The sequence below is a fragment of the Eschrichtius robustus genome, chromosome 19 (genome assembly GCF_028021215.1).
Source record: "Eschrichtius robustus isolate mEscRob2 chromosome 19, mEscRob2.pri, whole genome shotgun sequence".
Classification (NCBI taxonomy): domain Eukaryota; kingdom Metazoa; phylum Chordata; class Mammalia; order Artiodactyla; family Eschrichtiidae; genus Eschrichtius; species Eschrichtius robustus.
Genome location: NC_090842.1, coordinates 6,558,772 through 6,575,588, shown reverse-complemented (window position 1 = coordinate 6,575,588; position 16,817 = coordinate 6,558,772).

The window sequence follows — 16,817 nt, the reverse complement described above, 5'->3', positions numbered from 1 at the left end:
TTCAATATACGCAAATCAGTCAATGGTGATACACCATATTAACAAATTGAAGGAGAAAAACCATATGATCATCTCAATAGATGCAGAGAAAGCTTTCGACAAAATTCAACACCCATTTATGATAAAAGCCCTGCAGAAAGTAGGCATAGAGGGAACTTTCCTCAACATAATAAAGGCCATATATGACAAACCCACAGCCAACATTGTCCTCAATGGTGAAAAACTGAAACCATTTCCACTAAGATCAGGAACAAGACAAGGTTGCCCACTCTCACCACTGTTATTCAACATAGTTTTGGAAGTGTTAGCCACAGCAATCAGAGAAGACAAAGAAATAAAAGGAATCCAAATCGGAAAAGAAGAAGTAAAGCTGTCACTATTTGCAGATGACATGATACTATACATAGAGAATCCTAAAGATGCTACCAGAAAACTCCTAGAGCTAATCAATGAATTTGGTAAAGTAGCAGGATACAAAATAAATGCACAGAAATCTCTTGCATTTCTATACACTAATGACGAAAAATCTGAAAGTGAAATTAAGAAAACACTCCCATTTACCATTGCAACAAAAAGAATAAAATATCTAGGAATAAACCTACCTAAGGAGACAAAAGACCTGTATGCAGAAAATTATAAGACACTGATGAAAGAAATTAAAGATGATACAAATAGATGGAGAGATATACCATGTTCCTGGATTGGAAGAATCAACATTGTGAAAATGACTCTACTACCCAAAGCAATCTACAGATTCAATGCAATCCCTATCAAACTACCACTGGCATTTTTCACAGAACTAGAACAAAAAATTTCACAATTTGTATGGAAACACAAAAGACCCCGAATAGCCAAAGCAATCTTGAGAACGAAAAGTGGAGCTGGGGGAATCAGGCTCCCTGACTTCAGACTATATTACAAAGCTTCAGTAATCAAGACAGTTTGGTACTGGCACAAAAACAGAAATATAGATCAATGGAACAGGATAGAAAGCCCAGAGATAAACCCACACACATATGCTCACCTTATCTTTGATAAAGGAGGCAAGCATATACAGTGGAGAGAAGACAGCCTCTTCAATAAGTGGTGCTGGGAAAATTGGACAGGTACATGTAAAAGTATGAAATTAGAACACTCCCTGACACCATGCACAAAAATAAACTCAAAATGGATTAAAGACCTAAGTGTAAGGGCAGACACTATCAAACTCTTAGAGGAAAACATAGGCAGAACACTCTATGACATACATCACAGCAAGATTCTTTTTGACCCAGCTCCCAGAGAAATGGAAATAAGAACACAAATAAACAAATGGGACCTAATGAAACTTAAAAGCTTTTGCACAGCAAAGGAAACCATAAACAAGACCAAAAGACAACCCTCAGAATGGGAGAAAATATTTGCAAATGAAGCAACTGACAAAGGATTACTCTCCAAGATTTACAAGCAGCTCATGCAGCTCAATAACAAAAAAACCAACAACCCAATCCAAAAATGGGCAGAAGACCTAAATAGACATTTCTCCAAAGAAGATATACAGATGGCCTACAGACACATGAAAGAATGCTCAACATCATTAATCATTAGAGAAATGCAAATCAAAACTACAATGAGATATCATCTCACACCGGTCAGAATGGCCATCATCAAAAAATCTAGAAACAATAAATGCTGGAGAGGGTGTGGAGGAAAGGGAACACTCTTGCACTGTTGGTGGGAATGTAAATTGATACAGCCACTATGGAGAACAGTATGGAGGTTCCTTAAAAAACTACAAATAGAACTACCATACGACCCAGCAATCCCAATACTGGGCATATACCCTGAGAAAACCATAGGTCAAAAAGAGTCATGTACCAAAATGTTCATTGCAGCTCTATTTACAATAGCCAGGACATGGAAGCAACCTAAATGTCCATCGACAGATGAATGGATAAAGAAGATGTGGCACATATATACAATGGACTATTACTCAGCCATAAAAAGAAATGAAATGGAGGTATTTGTAATGAGGTGGATGGAGTTAGAGTCTGTCATACAGAGTGAAGTAAGTCAGAAAGAGAAAAACAAATACAGTATGCTAACACATATATACGGAATCTAAGGGGAAAAAAAAAAAAAAAAAAGGCCATGAAGAACCTAGTGGCAAGACGGGAATAAAGACACAGACCTACTAGAGAATGGACTTGAGGATATGGGGAGGGGGTGGGGTGAGATGTGACAGGGTAAGAGAGTGTCATGGACATATATACACTACCAAATGTAAAATAGATAACTAGTGGGAAGCAGCCGCATAGCACAGGGAGATCAGCTCGGTGCTTTGTGACCACCTAGAGGGGTGGGATGGGGAGGGTGGGAGGGAGGGAGATGCAAGAGGGAAGAGAAATGGGAACATATTGTATATGTATAACTGATTCACTTTGTTATAAAGCAGAAGCTAACACACCATTGTAAGGCAATTATACTTCAATAAAGATGTTAAAAAAAAAAAAAAAAACTACAGAAGCCAATTTTTGCTTTTAATCTACAGAGTAAAAAAGCAAGGAAACAAAAAGACTGGGATTTTTTTTTTTTAAAGCAAACTTTGTAGTTTATGAGAATCGCACTGTAGGAAGCAAAGAGGAGGATACTGACCATTTGGAGGCCTGGGACTTCCACACCCCAGATCCTTAATACATAAAGTTCCAGGCTTAAAAAGTATCCATGAGTACAGCCAAAGGCCCCTATGGACGTTGCCTTGTGGTCGTCAGGGGAGGAGGGATCTTGTGACATTTGTGGGGGAAAGATGAAGTCTTGTGATGCTCAGCAGAGGAGAGGAAGGTGGTCCTTGCCATAAGCTAGCAAACTTCAAAAAGGCTTTTGAAAAACATACAGTTAACTTATCTTTGAAAGAAGTCACTATATTTGTCCAATAAAACATGCAGGGTCTCTAAGTGGGCTCTAGCATTTTTCCAAGAGAGTAAGGCTTTGAAGATCTATAAAGGGGTCATGGTGGGGGTCGAGCAGAGTAAAACACTCCAGCTGTCTTGCTAGCTGAGATTTTTCAGTTTCAGAATATGTGACATGAAGTTCAGTTAACTGTGGACTGTCATCAGCGTGAGGACAGAAGTAAAAGCCAGACCATAAGGATGAGGAGCTGGGCAGCGCTGGGGTGGCCAGGGTCAGGGCCAGGACGGAGGGTCAAGTGAGAAGGACTTTACAGTTGTTACAGACACGGCTGCTCAGATATTTTTAGAGGGACTTAAGCCTCTATGACTGGGATAAGCAGTTCCCTGCTCTGTCTGGAATTCTCCAATTTACTTTCCAAAATTCAGGGGAAAACTTTAGTGCTTCCCTGCTCCTGGGGTGTATAAAGAAATCCATTGACTAGACCAGGATGAGGCCACAGATGCTGGGCAACGAAGGAGTCTGGCCCTTGCCATGAGAGATCCACCCCATACAGGAGGCGTAGGGTGGGGTTTTCACTTTCCTTCAGAGAAGGCAGTTTTCCTGCCCTTTCCATTTATGTGCCTGTGCCATCCAGATGGTATGTGAGATGGAGGGTGCTCGTCAAAGCTGATGACACTTAGAATTACCGTTATTTTCAAGACATTAAATCATGTTACCTTTTCCATTAGATGGGCCTCTGGATAGTATTTTTTCTGATTTAAAATAAAATGTAACCAATTGAGGAAATACATAACATTAGATATTAGGGAAATTTTAAAAGGCAATAATATCTTCATCCAGGCACTCAAAAATATGGGTCATTTTATATCTCTTCTGGGCAAATAAAATGACCACAAGAGAGGTATGGCCTAGTCAAGAGTGATTTGATTATAAGAGCCAAAATCCCACTTGAAACAAAATAAGCAAACCAAAGCAAAAGCAAAACAAAAAAACAAAAGAAGAAAGAAAGAGAAATTTATTGGACTGTTTCATGGTTCATTGACTTAGCTCCATCTTCCACTTTCTTGGTTCAAATTCTCAAGAGAGAGAATTGGATTGGTAAGAGTGGTTTGGGATCCTTTCCAGGCAGGCAGGTAGCATGGTGGTGCGGGCCTACCCTTGTGTGTGGGGTAGGGTCACTATCAGATAAGAGGGCCACGAAGTGCACAGACACTCTGAAATGTCTTCTACAAACTTCTGCCCTGGCGGGGAGCACTGGTTAGCTCACAGACATTCACACCGTGAGGGACTGTAAGAAATGCAAGGCTATAAAGTTGCCAGATTAACAAAAAAAAAAAAAAAAGAGAGAGAGAGGGAGAGAGAAACGAAAGGAGGAGGGGAAGGAGGAAGGTGGTAGAAAGAGAAATGGGAGGGAGAGAAAACTATCATTAAGTATGCAATAATTGTTATATACTAAAAAATCATTTTTTCTTTATCTGAAATGCAAATTTAACTAAGCATCCTGCATTTTATCTGGCAATGCTACCCAAGGGCAATCCTTCTCCATTGGAGCTGTCATGGAGGAGGACTAGGGAGAATTTAAACTGAGTCTTAAACTAAATTTTCTGTGCCCTGGGGCTGCTTGTGTCCATGTCCTGTTGGTTTTCTGTGATCTGTTTTTATTTTCAAGAGAAGCAACCTGGTGTGATGAAAAAGCAGAGAACCTGGCTTTGAGGTCTGGATCTGTCACTTAGGAACGGGGTGATACTGGGCAAACCATTTGGTTTTGAGGTGCCTCTGTTTCCTCATCTAGAAACCAGGGGTAGTCATGCCTATTTCAGAAGACAGCTGTGGGGGAGTAACTTCAGGCAGGCAAAATTAGCTGGAGGGATACCAGCCATGTAGCCGGTACTCAGCTAACATGTATGCCCCTTTCTTTTTCCATCCTCATTGTATGAATAGAAATACCAGTATGTATTACTATTTATTGAATTGCTGTAATCATTTATATGCCAGGTACAGGATAATATGCTGTACAAGCATTGCCTCATTTAATTCAAGCAACAATTGAGTGAGAGAGCTACTATTTTCCTTCCCAATTTGCTGATGATGAAACTGGGGCTCAGATTGGTGCAAGAGGACTGACCAGAACCTCTTAAAGGACAGAACTTGGGTGTAAACCCGGGCCTTTGGGTCTCCAGAATGCATGCTCTCTACTTTCACTCGAATGCCTTTCATTGTACTCATAAAGTACACACCCCATGGCATGGCACGTGGAGCATTTGCAGTGCTGGATCCACTCACTGTCCAGTCACTCCTTTCACTAGTATTTTTTGCATGCTCGCGCTGTTGCAGGCTTCCTTCTGGACACTGAGGATGCAGTGACGATCAGGTCAAAGGCCTCCCTCATAGAGTTTCCATTCCAGCTAGGAACAGACAATAAACATGTAAGCCGACACAGGCAAGATATGGCATCATGCTGTGGTATGTGATATGAAGAAGAACAGGAATGAAAGGTGTGACCTGGGGCTAGGGAGTAGGAGAGAGATATTTTAAATAAGGGTATTCATGGAAGGCTTCTCTGAGCAGGTGACCTGTGAGCCCAGACCTAAAGAAGGCATGAGAAGAAATGGGCAGAGGGTGTGGCAAATGTCAACACAGAGACAAGCGCAAGCTGGGGTGATGTAGCACAGCAAGGAAGCCAGTGTGAAGCAGAATGTGTGAAGGAGGGAGGCCGCGGATGAGGTCAGATCCTAGCAAGGAGCTGGGGATTTACTCCTCAGTGATGGAAGGTGATCATTTGCCGGGAGCTGTTGTGCCCGTGACCCATGGCGCCCACCACAGCTTCAGGAGAAAGGCCCCGTCGCCGAGAAGCGGCTGCGTCGGCACAAGGAAACCAATCATGCCACTTATCGCCCCAGTTCGAAAGGTAATTGCAGACACATGTGTAAAGGGCAGGGCGATCTTTTCTGCCAATTATGTGCCCTGCTATTAGGCGACTAGAAGATGGTAAAGTCACGGTGTGAGGGATTAGCAGCACAATTCCCTCTCCCGTCACCTTGGCATTTCTGCTTCTCCCGAGGGTGCCTTCTTCCCTCCTCAGGTGCTGGTCTCAGCTTGACCGGGTGCCTGTCCCAAATTATGTCCCCTAAACACACCTGTCCTTGTCTATAAAAGGAAAAGAGCGTTCAAGAGACTCCTGTAAAACTGTAGTTGAAAAACAGGGTTAGATTTGCCTGGCTAGGAGATTGCAAACTTGTATTTACAGCAATACTTGTGAAGACTGTTTTGTTCTGGGTATTTCCAAAGCTGCTTATCAACCAGAGTGTGCTGGTCCTTGCTGCACTTTCATGCACATGCCTTTATTGTTTTATTTGCTTCTCATGCCCATCTCTTTGGGCCTATGTATTCACGAATCCATCTGTCCCTTCATTCTTCAAGCCAGTACTTAATTAAGCATCTATTTTCTGCCCGGCGCAGACCTGCTCTTTGAAATTAACAGTAAAGTCTAGTGGATAAGAGCTTCAGGGTCAAATAGCCCTGAATTCAAATCCCAACTCAGCTCCTTTAGTTATTTTTGTGGTCAGTATTTCCATCTGAAAAATGGGGATGGTGGCAGAATGGGATTCTCTGCCACTCTAACCCTCTTCACCCACCCTCATTCTCAGTCCTGGTGGAGAGAGGGCTTCTAGTCTCGCGCCCCATCCAGTTATGGCCTGACAGCTGCGAGAAGACATTGGTTGGTTTATAGGTGTCCCACTCTAGAGGTGAAGATCCAAGGGCAGGCAGCACTGCGGGACATGGGTTGGGGAGGAGGGTGGGACTCATGGGACTCCAGTAACCGGATGAACCTGGAAGCCTGAGAGGAAGAAGGAAAGAGGGGCAGAGGAAAGGAAGAAGGGAGCAGAGACAGGAGAAGGGGCCTCCCAAACATGCACCTAAAGGAGTCTAGACCAGCTATCCTGTACTGAGGCTGCTGCACACCTTGGTTCGCTAAGGGAGTAACTTAAACCAGACCGCTAGGGATCAAGTCCTGGCTCTGCCCCTTGTTGGCTATGGGTCCCTGGGTAAGTAAAGCCTCTAATCTCTCTGTGCCTCATTGTTTCATCTCTAACGAGATCCTAATAATAGGACTTACCTCCTAGGGTGGCCGGAAGGACTCAATGAGTGCATACATGTAAAATGCTTAGAATGATGCCCAGCACAGAGTAATCATGAAAAAAACATTAGCAGTTATGGAATTCTAAGTCTCTTCCCATGTGCTCTCTGCTCCTTTCCTGCCTGTATTTCACCAGAACTCTTGTCACTATTTATCTTATCGCACATTTTTCTCACCCCACCGCCCACCACACTAGAATTCAAGTTCCTTGTCTGGGGCTTTTGTCTGTTTTGTTCACGACTGTATTCTAGCTCTATTTCCTGGAACAGTGCTTGGCACAGGAAAGGGACACAATCAATACTTCTTAATGGTTGAGGGAATGAATGGATAAATGAAAGAATGAATGAGTTATTATCCTGTGCACTCTGTGTTCTTGATTAACTCTTAGTAATAATGGGCTACCCACCCAAACTTTCATAAATTGTGAGCATAGTGGTGGTGTTCTACGATAATGATAGTGATATCAACTTTCTAAGGATTGAGGAGTGGAGTATCTGTAAGATACCCAGGGTAAGTGCCTGCTAGTGACATTGTTGCTTTGTATGGTGTACTCTCTGCTCCAAGACACCTGGGTACCCACCAAGGTTACTGACCATGAGGAATCTATGATTGATGTAACTGAGAGATGGGGAGGATCCAACAAAAGCTGTGCAATCTGGTTGTCTGGTTCTTTCCATCTTGAGGGCAGTGAAACCATGTGGCCAGGCCCTAGAGCTAGAGCTCTTTGGTGGTGGCTGTCTGGAATCAGTGAGAATTTTACCATCTTGTGACAGGTTACCACTGTTCATGAACACCCAGTCTTAGATGCCACAGAATTGGCTGAGACTGAAATATTTAGAAACTTCAGTTCAGTGGACAGTCCCATAAACTGTACAGGTGCCCAGTTCTGCCCTGGGGGAGGGTGGGCTGATTCCAAACCCTTGATGACCACTGTCTTCTCCTAAAACTGCTGGGTGGTGTGTGAGGCCCTTAAGTTCTGGTTGATTTCATAGAACATGAGGATTGGAAGGGATGATCTATGGAACAGCTAGTCCAACCCACTCATAAAAGTGGTCAGTAGGTGTTTTACATGAGTCAAGTCATTTAATTTTACAGCAATCTGTGATGTAGAAACTATCAGCAGCCCCTTTTGCTTAAGAGGCATCTGAGATTTGCGAGGAGTTAGCAGTTGTGCAAGGCGAGAGGCAGGGTCTGTCTTTTTATTAACATACAAACAGAGGCACATGTTGAGCTGGTCAAGAGATTAGGTTCTGTAGTTGAGGGGTCCAGATTCAAGCCCTCTGTCCACTACTTGTATGCCTTAGTTTACTCATTTGGATTAAGTAGGAGCTAGAAATAGAACCAGCCTCTTAAAATTGTCATAAATATTAAATAATCTGACACATAAAGAGTGCTTAGACCAGTGAATTATCACTATTATCGATGAAAGTTAGCTATTAATTATAGTTATAAACAATTAAATAAAAAATAAAATAAAATATATTTCAAATAGATACTAAAATAAATGATAAAATAGTAAAAGTTTAAATAAAACAATTCTCAATTAATGTTACTTTTATTTCTGTAATTATTCCCACCACATAGGTCAGAACTTGGCAGATGGCAAGAGCTCAATGGTGGTGAGTTAAGTAGCTCACCTAAGGCCTGTTCTAGAAAGTGACAGAGTGGAACTTAAACCTTGGGTGTCTGACTCCAAAGGCTGTGCTTATTAACAAGCAAGGAAACTGAGGCTTTGAGAATACTGACCTGTTCTCTGCTAAGGCACAAGTAGGCTGTAAAGACTGGCTTAGGACTCGGATGCTTGGACTCCCAGGTTAGTGCTTTTTCTTCTACAGCCCAGCGCAGGTTTGTCTGTCACTGGTCACCAGTAAAAGGGGATAATCATACTTCATAAGGAGCTGGCTAGGATTCAATGAGAAAAACATGAGTGTGAAGTACTTGGAAAAGTGCTTGGCACTTCATAAAGATCACAGCTCTCATGATTATTTATGATGTGTGTGTATCAATGCATAGATATTATTTTGAAGTCCTATGTCTGCTTGGCACTGGGCTTATTGAGGATGTCGATGAGAATAAAACTTGGTTTCTTACCTTAAGCAGCTGATAGTCCAGAGAGGGACCCCAGTAAATTAATAGTGACATGTTCTAAGTGCAGTTAACTCAGCCTGGGTGGATCAGGGGTGACTTCCTGGAGGAAGTGGCATGTGAGGTGATTGGTACTTAATGATGAGCTGTGAGATCTAGGCCTGCAAAAGAGAAATCCAAGAAAGCAGCATGTGCAAAGTTCCTGTGGAATGAAGTAGCCTTGCATGAGGTGAGGTGAATGCTAGAATGTTCTGTATGGCTGGTGCTTGAGCTTTGTTGTGGGAGATAAAGCAGAGCAGCCGTGTAGAATCTTTATGTATGACACTGAATGCCAAGTTAGGGATTTGGAATTAAAGGCAATGGGGAGCCGCTGAAGGTTTTATATATATATCAAGAACAGATACAGGAACAAAAGCCAGGAACAAAGTTGCTGTTATTCACTGCTAAGTAAAATAATGTCTAGATTACGGTAGATACTTTATACTTACTGCTCCAATTAAAAATTACTCTAGCAACAGTATGAAAGTCAGACTGGGGAGTTGGAGGAGTCCGGCAATCTAGGGATCAACTACTTAGTTTGATTCCAGAAAAATACTCCTTTTTTTTTACTGTATCTTGTTGCTTATTACAAAACAAATTGCCGAATGAGTGAATGAACAAAGAAATGAATAAATAGTTGTTGTCCTATTCTACTTTCTATGTAAAGAGAGGGATGATTTATGGGCACGGAAGGCAAGTTAGCTGGGAGCAATAAAGTAGGGAAGTCCTAAAATAAATAACCATTTAACCCCCAAAGAATAATAACTGGGTCATGAGCATCTTCTGGGAATATGTCAAGACCTGCGTCTTCACCCTTAAGGCTCCATGACAAGCAGTGAGAATTCTTTGTCTTCTCTCTTGACATTCTGTGGTCTTCAGAGTCTCCTGGGGACATCAAGTGAATCGATAGATTCATTACATGAACAAGAACCTGGCACTTTGAAAAGGCTTTAGATGAATTCCTGAACTGTCAAGTAAGAGAAAGTCGTGTTGAAAGTACTCTACCAAGATTTCCTCAGGTGTGCCCCTGCCCCCTCAGCCTCTCCTGATTCACCTTGGGAAAACTGGGTCCTTAATTCACCTAGGATGTGCCCCGGAGTCCATATGAGCTTGGTCTTGGCAAAGAAAATAGACAGTAGTTTACTTGGCTCACTCACAGGGCCCCCGGACCCTTGATCTCATGTTTTATACAACATAAGGCTTTGAGGTGTGCACACTTAATCCTGACCACATCGTTGCATGGTGGTTCTCTAGCAGTGTTCTGCAGTCATCAGCCATTGGACCATAACTTGGTATTCCTAACAAGATTAATGCATCTAGAGAGCCACTGGTCCATCTACTCTCATTGGCCATAATATCATCTGTTCATTCATTTCTTCAAAAAAAAAAAAGAAAAGAAAAAGATTATTGAGTGCCTGTCATGGACCAGGCCTGGTTCTAGGTCCTGGAGTACAATGATCAATAAACAGATATTTAGTTGCCATCATGAAACTCATAGTCTAGTGAGGGAAACAAACATAGAAAGAGGCAAACAATAAATAAAATAATGACAAAGGATGGCAAATGCCATGAAGGAAACAAATAAGGAAATGAGCTAAATAAAGAGTGAACTGGTGAGGGACGGCTTCTCCTCTGAGGAGGTGACATATAAACAGATTCTGGGAGGATGAATGACCTGGAAGTAGAGGAAAGAACATTCCAGACAGAGTGACTAGAATGTGCAAAGGCCCAAGTGTAGGGAAAAGCTTGGCATGCTTGATGACTGAGAGAAGAGCAGAGCACAGTGAGCAAGGGGAAAGTGGAAATGGAATGAATTTGGAGAGAGAGGCAGACTCTCCATCATTTGCAAGGCCTTGGGGGCTGTGGCCAATTTCCCTTTTCTGTCATGTGTTAGGAGAGAACTTTATAATTCAAGACATACTCCCTTTTGAGTTTTATGCAATAGAAACAGTAGACAAAATTTCCATGTGGAGTGTTGGGACTGAATGGGGACATACAGTGGGACAACAGTTTGAGAACCACTGCTCTAGGAGATGGATGCTGATAATAGAGGTGTATTGTTTGATAGTTTGTTTGCTGCAGTAATTATAGGTATGACAAACAGCAGATGTGTAAGGCTAAACAGGACCTCTCCTATGGCGCTGCACTGTTTTATTGACACATCCCTCTCATGTCTACTGAATGTCAACTCAGAGCCATACAATGTGTGGCCAAGAGGTATTCAAGGGAGAGAAAGACAGATGTCATCCCTGACATCATGGAAATGGCACACTGGCCATTTTAACTCCATAAAATCTCAGCTTAAGAAACAAAAGAGTCTTGGATTTGCCTTTTCTGGTTCTCATTTGGTTAAATTCTGGCAGCTGTCACACATTTAGAATCATTAAAATGTAGTTTTCTGTGCTTAACTTGCTTCCACAGATTAACTTTCCTCAGCTCATTATGGTGGCCCTGACCTTGGTCTATTCATAAAAGGCCACAGAAACCATTAACCAGGTGTGTTGCTTTTTATAGCAGCAGCACAATTTTATCTACTAGAGGCATTGGCAGATGTGGATTACATTGTAAATAAATTTATCCACTACAAACATTCAGGGATCTGCCTTGCATTGTAAATAAATTTTCCCAAGTAATTGTTAAGTGATGGCCTCACAATTATGCTGGCATAAGAAAAACAACCAGAGACAGATTCAGTAGCTTTGCAGTAAATATTCAGATAGGAACCTAGTGTTTTGCAAGGAGACAGCTGACTTGGATTAGGTGAGTGGAAGGAGAGGACTATTTGATAAGTTGAGAAATTATTAAGGGCTTGGATTTGTGGTAAGCATTAAACATTGGTCACACCATGTAAATGTCTCTGCTCTATTTAAGTATTCACCCTTTATCCCATTTCCTGAGCTGTACATAGTCCCAAGAAGAGGGTTCATTTATGTATCAGTCAGCTGTTGCTGGATAACAAACAACCACACACTGTGGCATGCAATAGTAAGCATTGATTCCTTTGGATCCATAGGTTGGTTGGGGTTTGGCTAATCTAAGCTAGACTCTAGTTCTCACTACAGATCTGTGGATGGGTGGAGGTGGCTCAACTTCACCTGTTTCTCATCCTCCTTGGATCAGTTGGATAGCCAGGGAATGTTCTTTTCATGGAGATGGCAGAGGTGTAAGAGAGCAAACAGAAACACATGAGAGCTCTTAAGACCTAGGCTCAGACTGCACACTGCCACCATCACCTCATTCTGTTAGCCAAAGCAAGCCATATGGTCAAGCTCAAAGTCAAAGATGAGGAAGTTCACTCCACCATTAATGAGGCATGGATTAGATGCAGGGAAGGGTGAAGAGTCGGAGCTCAAAGGAATCTCCTGTAATTTAATAAGTATGTTTCATTCATCTATTATTGTATAAGTTTCTTTTATGTGCCAGACACTGCTAGGCAGCAGGAGAGATTGCCATGTAATATTCCTATACCACTCACTGGTTAGAAAACTAAGAAAAAGAGTTCTGGCTCTTATCTTTTGTATGGTATGTACAATAGTTTTCTAAGGTCTCTCTTCCTTAGTTATGGCCTTGATGCAGTCCATCCTCCAGTGTGGCCAAAGTGAACTTCCTAAAATGTAAATGAGATATTGAATCTTCCCTTTAAGCAGTTTGGATGATTCCCCTTTGCCAGTAGGATAAAGCTCAACCTCCAGATGTTGACATTTAAACTGATCCTAATCTGGACCCTCAAACTGCCCACACTTATCTTCTGCCATCCCTCTGGTCATTAGCCCCTCCCCCAAGCATCCCCTCTTCCTTATTTCCCTTTTGCTCTGGCTCAGCAGTTCCCTGCTTTTAGACCACAGACAGGTGGTGGGTAGGGAGGTGGAGGGCATGGCATCTTTGGAAGGCATCTTACTGAATGCACACTAAGCATTACCTGTCAACTCTAAATAATGCTCACCCTGCCCCGCCCCACACCCCACACAGACACTGCCATTTGCAATTTTACCTAGATGAGATTGTGAAGAATACACTGCAAATTAAGTGAGAGGGAGGTGTTGAATTTGAGCTGCCTTTTGCTATTATTTAGTTGCTCATCAACAGATGCAAAAAGTACAACTTCTGTCAAGTAGAGATCTATAATGGTTTTGACAAACAGTGGAAACGAACGACAGTGGAGCCCTTGCCTCTTCTTAAAGACATCCTGAGCCCCCCATATAGCTCTGGCTACTTTGACTCTCTCAGCACCTCCTGCAGCACGTTGTAATAGAATGGTCTTTCTCTCTAGGAGTCATATTTTCTGAAGCACACAAACCATGCTTTTTCATTTCTTTCCCTGTTACCCAGCTCAGTGGCTAATATGCAGTAGGCGCTTTATGATAGTTCTTGAATGAACGAATGAATCTATGTAAGTGAGTGCCGGAGAGTTCTTTAGAGGAGTGGTTCCCAAACTATGCATATGAAAAGCTTGTAAAACAGAGATCTCTGGACTCTAACCCCAAGTTTTTGAATCAGTAGGTCTGGGGTGAGGCCTGAGAATTTTCATTTCTAACAAGTTTCCAGGTGGTGACGATGCTGCCAGTCTAGGGGCCGCACTTTGAAAACCACTGCTTTACCATATTGATGCTGAGATGATTCTCTGTGTAGAAATAACCCCACTCACTAATTTTGGGTAAGGGAGACACCTAGAGGGGGGTTTTAACAGCTTCTAGTTCACAGGATAAAATTGGTGTCTGAATGCCCAATTTTGCTACCAAGGGGGGACTGGAGTCCTAAAGACAGTTAGGCCAGGTGAATTGAGATGGCCTAAAAGTCACTCCCTGTTTTCTCTCTGTGCTAGTGTGGAAGTCATGATTGTATTAAAATGTATTCAGAGGACACTATATTAGTGCAGTACCTCAAAAGCCAAAGGAGTACTTTCTGTCCAATTTTTAGATGTCTGGGCTCTTCATACATTGAGGAAATTCAGAAGGATGTCTCACCCCAAGTGTCCTTCACCAAAGATCCCCAAGCACCTGCCTGTTCACACTAGTCTCTGTGGAATGTTCCTTATTTTGTCTAATACTGGTCTAGAGTATCATAAGAAGAGCTTGCCTTGTCATAGGCCGAATTAGACGGCCACGTGGCAGTGGAGACTGTCAAGGTCATAGGATGCTTTCCACGTGGGAGGACTGAACTGTCACCATCAGAAAGTATTTCTGATAGGGCAGTACATGTAGGGGGGTTTCATATCAGCATCACAATTTTCAGTACAGAAGCCATTTAATGCATCTTCTCAACAAAAATCATTTGAGCTCCTACTATGTGCCAGACACTGTTCTAGAAGCTGAGCACACAGCAGCAAAAGACAGATGTGGGACTTATATTCCAGAGGAATAGACGGACAACAAACAAGCCAATGTAATTATTGGTTAGCTATTGCTGTATAACAAACCATCCCCTGATTTAGAGCAATTATTTATTTTTAGTTCATATAACTGTGGGCCAGCTGATCTGGGTGGGGCTCTGCTAGGCTTGCTCAAGTGTCTCTGGGTCCATGGGGGTGCTCATCTCTCCTCCTCTGACCAGTGAGCTAGTCTATGAATGTGCCTTTGAAGGCATTCATTGGCAGAGGCCCTAGCAAGAGCCAGGTGAAATGCACAGGGCCTCTTGGGGCCTTGGCTTATAACTGGGTTTGTGTGGCCAAACCCAAAGTCAAGGTGTAAAGGATATAGGTGCAAGTTGGAGTGAATAATTGAGACAGTAATGCAAGGACCATTTATAGTATAAGGTCAAGTAACATAAAGGACTTTGAAGAAGATAAAGCAGGTTCATGGCTCAAGAGCAATCAGGGGTCCTTTTTGGTGGCCAGGTGTTGTGAGATGGTGTACTGTCATCATCCTGGGTATTTTTAGCAGGCTATCCCACTGGGAGAGGTATAGCTTCAGCTTCAGCCTGTTACAAGGCTGTATAGGATGGGCTTCCCTCCCCATTGTCCCAGTATATCCCAGTTACCAAGGGCTCCTGGCATACCTGATTAAGTGTTACATCTCGTAAGGGCATCTATTTGGTTTATTACTGTCTATTCAAATGCCTCATCACAGCAGCACATTCAGAGGTACCAAAATTTGAACAAATTATCTCTGCTGGATGATACACCAGTTGCCCCCTGTTCATATACACACACCCATGCACTTGTACACATAACACACAAGCACTTCACTCACCCACATGGCCACCTCCACACACTCAGAAATGAGGTCTTCATCATGTCAGTTAATGAGAGGAAACAGTCTCAATCCCTGGCACCTCAGGAGACAGCTGCTGACTGTTGGATGATTCCATCAGCTCCAAAGCCAGAATGATGTGCCCAGAAAAGGAGTGTGAACCTGGAATGTGTCTGAATGCAGACACAGCTTCTGGGGAGCCCACAGCTGCAAGCTGCAAAAGCAGTCAGGGGTTGTTGTGGGCTGGGGTGGGAGGAGATAGAGTCAGGGTAGGTAGGGGGTGGTTTTCAGCTTCAGTATTTACTTACCACCATCAATCAATGCATCAGCCAAAAGACCCTCATTAGGGAGCTGAAGGGAAAACAAGGCAAAACAAACAAACAGAAATGGATTTCTTCTTCAGAAGCTCTTATCATTGGAGTGAAATGATTTTTCTCCTGTCTTTGTTGAACAAAACCTGATATTATGTTTTTGGCAAGATGCACATTTTCTGAGAGTAGAGGGGAGTAGGGGATAGAGGGGAAAAGTGACATCAATTTTTACAACAGTTCTTGGAGTGTTATGTTATTATTCCCATTTTATTGATGAAGAAACTGAGGTTTGGGGAGTAAAAGCAACTTGCCCAATATAAGTAAAGTCCAGAGATCCCAATCCAGGTCTCATTTTGTGGACCAATCTTTTTGACTTCCTGGCTTCCATGGTTTCTAGACGTGAGCCTCAGGGCCTAAGAAGACTCTTGAAATTAACTCTCCCCAGCCCCTAAAATTCAACCTGTGGGGGCTGAGGTAGGAAGGAATGGAGACTGGCCCTTTGGGTACACTCACCTAAAATCAGGTGAGGTTGCCTGGAGCCACTCTGCCTGCCAGTAGAACAGTTCAGGACAAAAGCCCAGGACTTTGGTAAATGCCTGTGCAGGTTCTGGCTGGAGACAGAGTGAGCAGGACTTCAGCCAGGCAAATCTACATCCATCTTCACTGGTACCATCAGATGCACAAGGTCATCTGCAGCCTGGGAATCACAGCCTCCGGTTACCTGTTATGGGTCACACCTTAGTTTTCTATTGAGCTGACAAAGCTGAGGTCAGACTGGAATATTGCCCTTGGGAACAGCCAACAACTGGCCCACTGGGGGCACTAAGGCACAGCCCCCTGACTCTGTTACGCTCATCTCTAAAGGGCCACTCTAGCCTCAGAGCTCTCCTGGGATTGGCTGAGGCCTCTGCTGCAACTGCAAAGTCATCCACCTCACCCTCTGCCAGTCTTGTTTTCCTCCCTCTTGCAGTGGTTGTGGTGAGAACACTCCCCAGTAAGCCTCCTGCACAAATTTCCATCTCAGCACCTATTCCAGGGAAACCAGTCTGCCTCACATTGGTGATTAAATGCTCCACCTGTCACTTTTGCTCCCAGCTCATTTGCTAGAACTAGTCACATGGCCCCACAGTAAGCACAAGGGGGCCAGCAAGTGAGACCCTGCAAAAA